Genomic DNA, 9600 nt, shown 5'->3' on the forward strand with positions numbered 1-9600 from the left:
AGTAGAGGGCACAGTGGGTGTGTGGGAGCTATGTTGTGGTGGAGGATATAATGTTAATGGGGAGTGTTGAGTGCATTCAATAAAAGACAGGAAAAATTCTATGAAGTGTGTGCAGATATTATTGTATAATACAATATGGTTGATGCTAATAGGGCTGGCGATGGGTAAGTTAATATAACAATGAATAGGGTGTTGTAGCAGCAGGCGCAAAAGTATACAATGTGTGGCTGGTAGAAGTCGTGCACTGTGGATGTGAAGGAGGTGAATATGAGAGCCTAGGTGGAGTTGCTGTGTATGGGTGTGCTGCAAGTGGAAGTGATGTGCTGCAGCAAGTGAGGCTACAGGTAATGGTGAAGACACCATTGGAAGTCTAATGTACAGGATGGAGATGGAGTGCAATCGTGACAGCAATGAACAAAGTGCATTATGGAGGTGTTGAATATAGTAACAGTGCATTGAAAATGGTGCTAATGAAGTGTAGGTGTATTGTGAAAGATGTGCAAGCAACAAATATAAGTATGATGCATGACAATGAAAGGTGAAAAAATGTTGATGATGAGTATGTAATGGAATGCAAGATGATATGGATTGCCTACGCAGATACTGGTGAAGATGCCACAAAAGCCAATGAGAGGGTGAGACGGAAATTCAATTCTAATTCGGTAGATACAACATATCAAACAGAAAGTTTTTTTTTTCATTTTTTGTATTGTGAAGATTTCAAAACTGCCCTGATTGCAAGATAACCTTGTATCAATTTTAATAACACATTGCAGAAACTCTCTGCGAGTAACCACAACCTGCAAAAGGTTCATATAATGTAAACATCCCCTGCAATCAATAATGATTTTACCTGCTAATGTTTTGTAAGTCAATCACATTCAATAACCATGCCTTCATACTATGCCATTAGGTGAAAATCAACACATTTCAAAGGCAACTAATGGAAATCAGGATTCATTCTAGACCATAACATAGATGATGGAGATTGAAATTACAAGACACAACAAACCTAATACTAAACATGAATACACTGATTTATAATCAACGCGAGAAACAAGAATGCCAATCTATGACATGAAACAATAAAGGGTAAAAAGGGCAAGCATTGAACAGTAAGATGCAAAGATGGGATGTACTAATGATGAAACAAAACTTCTAAATCCATAAGATACTATTAACCAAAAGCTAGAAAAATGAGGATAAAATGATTCAAAAATACAACAACTTACAAATAACCATAGTGAATGCAAAATGGGTTTGAGAGGGGGAGTGTTCACAGAAGGATGTGAGTGTAACAGAAAAATGCAACATATGCAATGCTATTGTTGATCATGCACACGGTCTTCTGGACCTTGGCAAGATCCCATCCAGGAACAAAGTGCTGGGAGTTGATAATTTATTCCACATTTGAAACCAGTTGGGGGCCAATCAACAAATTGAACAATTCTTTTGGTCTTGATAGTTGCCACTGCAGTATTGACATTCCTGAGAACAACATCACCATGATATATCAAGCAACAAGCCATATATCTTCCATGCCTTGGATCATATTTGGCCATCATACTGGATGGATCAAAACTAGCGTTGGTTGTTTCAGAAGTTGACAACTGCTCATGATATGCCTTCTCAACAAAAGTAACCGGTGCTTATGAAGAAAGCACGAAATGAATTTGAGGATATGGCACAAGATTGGTCTGGAATTCTCTCGATGTCTAGAGAATGTCTGCATATGTCGTGAATAGCTTCATCGTCCAGAAACACAGCAACATCAGTATGCTTGAGCAAAGAATGTGGGGGCATCAACCAACAATTCGAGCATACAAGCAGAAAATTAAAGCAAAGAGAGCAACTAAAAGCAGGAAAATTAAAAGCAACGAAGGTAGATACAATTACAAACAAAAAATTCATTATAACTACAGGGATTATCATAGGCGCAGAGTATATTACGATGAAAGGATTCAAATCATGAAATAAGCCAGCAAAATGGTTATAATCTTAGGAAATAAAGAAAAACGACATGATCAATTGAAAAGTTCTGCAAAAGGGGTCCGATCTGATAGTGGATCAGACCGGATCTCACTATAGAGGTCATTCCAAGTGTAAAAAGAAAACACAGATGGATTTTCCTAATAGACTAGACACAAATGAAAGCCAAGGTTATATTGATGGCTAAGGGAGACCAATCATATCAGTAAAAAGCAGAATCGAGATGCAATCACTGTAAAAGATACCAAACAAATAACGAAAAGGAAAACACGATGGAGAAGATAATATGTAATGAAAAGAAGAGATCGGAAACTGAAGAAAATCTTATAATCAGGAATGGAAGTGTTGGAATCTGAGGATTCCTATTGCTATTGCATGGAGGCGGGCAGATATTGCATAAGCAATTCAACACCACCACTGATGCGTAAAGGAGACTGAAAACAGGGAAAAATCAAAGAAAAAAAAAAGAGAAACTACAGAAGGAGGAAAGAGCACTTACTTGATTTGGAAGGGGGATCGGGACTCCTTATATTGCTAAAGGGGAAATACCAGGGAGAAGGAGCGGAGATCCGATCGTATACGTAGAAGGGTGGAGGGGTGAAGACGATCTGTAAAAGAGGAAGAGGAGACGATGGCAGGGTGAAAAGGGATGAGTTTGAGGGCTTCTTCTGTGCTCATTCTTATAGAGGGGATGGAAGGATCGAGAGTGATCTGGAGAGCTCGAGGGAGAGAGCGTGGGAGATCTCTGCGGCTTCCCTCACAACGGAAAGCCGTTAGGGGCTTTTTCAGAGATGGTCCCCTTATTTTGGAAAATTTTCAAAAAGAGGGCCCATCTACAAATCTTTCTTAAAAATGGTGTAGAAAGCTATATTTTTCAAAAAAAAATCTTTTTATATTCTTTTTCTTGATAAAAATTCTAAAGATATGAGGAAAATACGGAGTTTTTAGGAAAATGGGATAAAAATTAAGGTTTTGAAGGATTTTTGTAAAATATTGGTTTTGAAATTGCAAGTTTTCTTAAAATGGGGTTTTTGTGAAAATTAAATAATTTATTTCAGAAAATGACCATTGCAATGGATCTGGATCCAAGATTTTTAGAAAATATTGGGTTTGGATCTCGAATTGAGATTGGATCCAGATAAAACATCCGATAAAATACCATGAATTGATTTTTTTTTTTTTGAAGAATAGAAGTTCCGGGATCAGAATTGGATCCGGATATCCGATTTGGATCCAAGATTGAGTCAGATAGGAAAATTGAGTGTAAGTCGAGCTTAGCGGCAAAGAAGACATGCCAAATTTTCTTAAAATGCCCCAATCAGAAGGTTCGAACTAGGTGTGGAAGAATTTGTTTTGTAAGACATTATTCTAAGGTTTGATACCTTATCCTGAAAGGTTTTTGGGAAGAAAATGAAATCCTCGAGAAGAAAGTAATTTGGACAAAAGAATTTGAGGAAATCGAGATGGAACTTTGGGATGAATATCTCGAAATGGTAAAAGGGAGAGATTTTTGAAGAAATCACATGTCTCAGACAAAAGTAATGTTTTTTGAAAGGACTCAGGTTTAGCTTTTAACCTGGATGGGACGAAGATATTTGAAAGACCACGATGGGATATTTTTGAAAAATACCTCGTCAGATGAGGTTCAGGTATAATCCTTATTTAAATGGATATACAAAGCATGGATTCCTTGATGGGGAAAACCATGATGGGACTGAGAGAAATACCTCACCAGAATGAGGCAATTCTCTTTGAAAAATATAAACGATAGGTTGCATCAAAATAGATATTGAGCATTTATTTCATTTTTGGATAACTAGAAAATTTTGCAAATAAGATGAAATTGCAATTGATTCAAATGCTTGAAAGTGTGCACGTATGTGCGGAAGATATTCCCTCTATTTGCCTAGAGTATTTCCTCAAAAATGAGGTTAACTCCCCAGATTCCAGAGTCAGATTCAAATTTTAAAGCTGTTGAGTTTCTTCAAGGAGGCTATCCATTTCCTTGATATGAACAGAGAAGAAATACTCTTAATTTCATAAAAGCGAGTAGTGAAAAGACATTGATAAAAGGATTTCGCATAAGAATAGATGATTTCTGGCAATTTTGGCAATTTGATACCCTAAGGCTTTTTCCATAATGATCTTTTTAGCACTCTTTTTCAGACATGGAGCTTTCTTGGGTTTTTGGGAGAAGTAATTGCATCATCCTTTATTTTGGAGATGTCCTGGCTTTTCTTTTTTTCTTCGGGGAAGGGTACGTCACAAGCTCCTTCATCTTGGAGATGCTCCGATCCTTCTTTTTCTCAAGAATTATACTTGTGATATTGACTTATTAGTCAAAAATTTCTTGATGATAGCAGCAATCAAATATCTTTTAGGGTTTGTCGGGAGGTTTAGCGCAGTCGCCTTCATCTTGGCGGTGATCTGAACGTTCCCTGGAAACATTCGTCACAAACTCCTTCATCTTGGAGATGATCTGAATCTTCTTTGGCCCCAGGGGTCTAGCTCGCATATTCGCCTTCAACTTGACGACAATTGAGAGATCCCTTTTGCAGATATCTGATTGTAGCTTAAATGAATGAGGAGATATGGATTGAGTGGATTCTTTTTATCGCTCAGGATATTTTCATTGCCTAATTGCCAGAAAGTCGTCTTCAAATATGCGTCATAACTATGATCAATATCGATTCGCTTTCAGCTTTTCAACATCATTGAATATTTCTTTTGCTAATCATACCAAGGATATTTCTTACATCCTCTTGGTTGATCAACAGATAGAATATTTGAATTTTACTCTTTTTCACGAAAAAAAGCTTCACCCTTTTGAAAAGAATACTAGAGGTAATCTGAGGTGATTCTTTTGTGCAGTAAAATATTGAAATCAACACATTTTTAGCATATTGGCAAAGTTTTTGAGAATCCTCGGTGAAATAATCACTCAATATAGATTTTGATAGGACCTCAGGCTGAAAATTTTGATTTTGGCAATTTTGATCGGTAAAACTGGATTTTACAGGACCAACTTAAAATGAAGTTAAGTAAAGAATTTTGGTAAAGAACCAGTGTTAAACTGGAGTTTGAAGGACCAATTTTTGGAATTTTGAGGGACCAATGTAAATATTTGGAATTTTTGAAGAACTAGGATGAAACTAAAATTTTGAAAGATCAATTTTGAGAAAATTGGAATTTTGAAGGACCAATGTACACATTGGAATTTTTAAGGACTGAAATTTTGAAGAATCAATTTTGAGAAAAATTGGAATTTTGAAGGACCAATGTACACATTGGAATTTTGAAGGAGCAATATAAAACTAGAATTTTGAAGGACCAATTTAAGAAATTGGAATTTGGAAAGACAAATGAAAACATTGGAATTTGATGAAGGACCAATTGGAATTTGAAGGACCAGTGTAAAACTGGAATTTGGAAGGACCAATGTAAACATTGGAATTTTGAAGGACCAATTGGGATCTTGAAGGGCCAATTTGAGAAATTGGAATTTGGAAGGACCAATGTAAACATTGGAATTTTGAAGGACCAATTTGAGAATTTGGAATTTGGAATTTGGAAGGACCAATGAAATCATTGGAATTTGATGAAGGACCAATTGGAATTTGAAGGACCAATTTGAGAAAATTGGATTTTTAATGAAGGACTAGTGTTAAACTGGATTTGAAAGGACCAATGTGAGAATTGAATTTGATGAGGAACCAGTGTTAGACTGGATTTGGAAGGACCAATGTGAAAATTGGATTTGATGAAGGACCAGTTTGAACTGGATTTTGAAGGACCAATGTGAGAATTGGATTTGGTGAAGGACCAGTGTTAAACTGGATTTGGAAGGACCAACATGAGAATTGGGTTTGATGAAGGACCAGTGTTAAACTGGATTTGGAAGGACCATTATAGAAGGCTGCACTGCTTCTATAAATGGTTTCAGGATTATCCCTTATCTTGAACGAGAAGCTCAAGTTTATCCCTTAACCTGAAGGGGAAAGAAGGAATTTTGAAGAGAATAAACCTGAAGCTTGAAATTTGAAAGGGATTAACTAGAAGGCTAGATTTTGAAAGAAGGTTTACCCTGGCAGTTGGTTTTTTTAAAAAAAAGGAGAAGAGTCCAAGTTGGAACTCGGATATTTAAAAAGATGGATGGACCAACCTAAGGGTTGGGTTTTTGAAAAAGAGAAGAGTTCGAGTCGGAACTCGAATATTTTAAAAAGATGAATGGACCAACCTGAGGGTTGGGTTTTTTGAAAAAGAGAAGAGCCCGAGTCGGAACTCGGATATTTAAAAAGATGGATGGACCAACCTGAGGGTTGGGTTTTTTGAAAAAGAGAAGAGCCCAAGTCGGAACTCAAATATTTAAAAAGATGGATGGACCAACCTAAGGGTTGGGTTTTTGAAAAAGAGAAAAGGAAATCCGAGTCGGAACTCGGGCTTTTGGCAGAAAGTTTTAATCAGAAGATTGAATTTTGAAAATTTGCTAGTGCGAGGACCGGATTTAGGATTGAGAATGACCAGTTCGAGGACTGAATTATTTGACTTACAATGAAGAAGACCATCATAGTTAATTGTATGTGGTCTGATTTTCAGGATTAACCTCGTATCCTGAACGAGGAAGAATAAAATTTGAGAAAAATTGATGAAAAGAGATATAAATTGATGAAAGATTTGACAAAAATGAAGAAAAAAATCAAGAAAATTGATGACAATTATCTTGTAAAAGAATTCTCACTGGTAGCATTGTTTCTCCTATGAGTGGTCTCGGGATTATCCCTTAACCTGAATGGGAAAAGAATAAAATTGGCAAATTTGACAAAATTGATAAAAGGTTGAAAAAGAATTGATAAAGAATGATAAAGAATAAGAATTAATAAAGAACTGACAAAGATTGATAAAGATCTGGTAAAAATTGATAAAATTTGGTGGAAAACTGAGGATACTTGGAAGACGATGAAAGACTTCAGGATTATCTTTTATCCTGAAGGAAGAAGGATCTCGTAGGATGAGGTTCAGGTTTATCCCTTAATCTGAGAGGGAAATTCAGGTTTATCCCTTAACCTGAGTGGGAAAAGAGGAATACCTCATGGGAAAGAGGCAATAGGTTTATCCCTTAACCTGAAAGGGTAAAGAATAAAATTGGCAAACTTGACAAAATTGATAAAAGGTCGATGAAGAATCAAAAGAATTGATAAAAATTTAATAAAGAATTAATAAAATTGATACAAATTTAATAAAGAATTAATAAAATTGATACAAATTTAATGAAGAATACAATTTTGATAAAGAATTGACAAAGATCTGATGAAATTTGGTAAAAATTACAGAAAATTGATAACACTTGAAAAATGATGAAAAGACTTCAGGATTATCCCTTATCCTGAAGGAAGAAGGACCTCGCAGAACGAGGTTCAGGTTTATCCCTTAACCTGAGAGGGAAATTCAGGTTTATCCCTTAACCTGAGTGGGAAAAGAGGAATACCTCATGGGAAAGAGGCATCAGGTTTATCCCTTAACCTGAAAGGGTAATTCAGGTTTATCCCTTAACCTGAGTGAAAAAAGAGGAATACCTCACCGGAAAGAGGCATCAGGTTTATCCCTTAACCTGAAAGGGTAAAGAATAAAATTGGCAAACTTGACAAATATGATAAAAGGCCGATGAAGAATCAAAAGAGTTGATAAAAATTTAATAAAGAATTAATAAAATTGATACAAATTTAATGAAGAATACAATTTTGATAAAAATTTGACAAAGATCTGATGAAATTTGGTAAAAAATACAGAAAAATTGATAACACTTGAAAAATGATGAAAAGACTTCAGAATTATCCCTTATCCTGAAGGAAGAAGGACCTCGCAGAACGAGGTTCAGGTTTATCCCTTAACCTGAGCGGGAAATTCAGGTTTATCCCTTAACATGAGTGGGAAAAGAAGAATACCTCATGGGAAAGAGGCATTAGGTTTATCCCTTAACCTGAAAGGGTAATTCAGGTTTATCCCGTAACCTGAGTGGGAAAAGAGGAATACCTCATGGGAAAGAGGCATCAGGTTTATCCCTTAACCTCAAAGGGTAAAGAATAAAATTGGCAAACTTGACAAAATTGATAAAAGGTCGATGAAGAATCAAAAGATTTGATAAAAATTTAATAAAGAATTAATAAAATTGATACAAATTTAATAAAGAATACAATTTTGATAAAGAATTGTCAAAGATCTAATGAAATTTGGTAAAAATTATAGAAAATTGATAACACTTAAAAAATGATGAAAAGACTTCAGGATTATCCCTTATTCTGAAGGAAGAAGGACCTCGCAGAACGAGGTTCAGGTTTATCCCTTAACCTGAGCAGGAAATTCAAGTTTATCCCTTAACCTGAAAAGAATAGGAATTTTCCCTCATCCTGAAAAGAATAAGAATAGGTAATATCATTTCTCTCATGGATGATGTCGGGATTGTCCCTTATCCTGAAAAGAATAGAAATTTGATGACAAAGAAAATTTTTGAAATGCAAAAAAAGGGTGCCCCCAATATGGCGAAAGAAGTAAGAATTGAACACAAAGATATGAAGGAAATTGACATTCTCATTGATAAGCAAAAACTGAAAACAAGACTGGAGTAATTACAAGCAAAAAGATCATAAAAGACTGGGGCTGACTTGCCCCTACAAAATGACTGGTAAAAGAAAAGAGGAAAGAAGGAAAATTTTGGCATTATCAGTTCTTTGAGTGGTCCGGGAAAGGCTTGGTTAGGACCGCGGACTGCTCTTCGTCTTCATCCTCTATCAAAAGTTTTTTATCGATGCAGTCCTGGATGATGTTCTTGAGAATGAAGCAGTGTTCGGTATCATGCCCCACTGCTCGGTGGAACTTGCAGAATTTGTCTTTTCATTTTCCCATGGAGATCGGGGGATCAACAATTCTCGGAAGTTTAACCATATCTTTGCTTAACATATATTCAAGGACTTGTTCAAGGGACTGTTTCAGAGCAGTGAATTGGCGGTCATAACCCCAACCATCACGTTTTACCTTTTCTTTCTGTTTGGCCAGAACCGGCTTATCATTCTGCTTGAAGGGTTCCTCTCGTTGACCTGTCTGTTTGTTCTTGTTATCCTTGCTGCTACTGCCGCCAGAGTTGGCCGAGAAGGTATAATTCGCCTTCTTTTTGGGATCTTGAACGCTCCTGATGAGGGTGATGCCCTCATACATCCCATTGTCCATTCCCATCTCGAGCCACTCAGCTCGTTCAATAAGTTCGATGAATGATTTTGACGGGTATGTAGAAATAAGACTTTTGAGAGGCTGAGGAAAGTTGTTCAAGATAACTTGAAGTGAGTGCTCCTCTGAGATGGGGGTTCTCATCTTGTTGCAGGTATCTCTCCACCTCCGAATGAAATCTATGGCCTTTTCTTTGTCCTTTTGTTTCAGATTGTACAAATGATTGAGGGTCGGCAGTGCCTCAGTATTGAACATAAACCGTTCAACGAACAAATTAACAACTTTATCAAAATCTCGCAACTCAACAGAGTTGACGTTTTCTGCATACCAATTAGCTGCTATGCCTTCTAAATTGCGAGGGAAACACAAGAAAAGGGCATGGTTGTCTTCATT

The 9600-nt window shown here is 36.4% G+C and overlaps 1 pseudogene; it reads right to left on the minus strand.

Moving 5' to 3' along the window:
* Positions 1-1276: 1276 nt before the first annotated feature.
* Positions 1277-9198, minus strand: LOC149848952 (tubulin alpha-1 chain pseudogene; annotated as a pseudogene).
* Between the last annotated feature and the right edge of the window lie 402 nt (positions 9199-9600).

This window comes from Nuphar pumila, chromosome 1 (assembly GCF_984573655.1).
Source record: "Nuphar pumila chromosome 1, dmNupPumi1.hap1.1, whole genome shotgun sequence".
Lineage (NCBI taxonomy): Eukaryota > Viridiplantae > Streptophyta > Magnoliopsida > Nymphaeales > Nymphaeaceae > Nuphar > Nuphar pumila.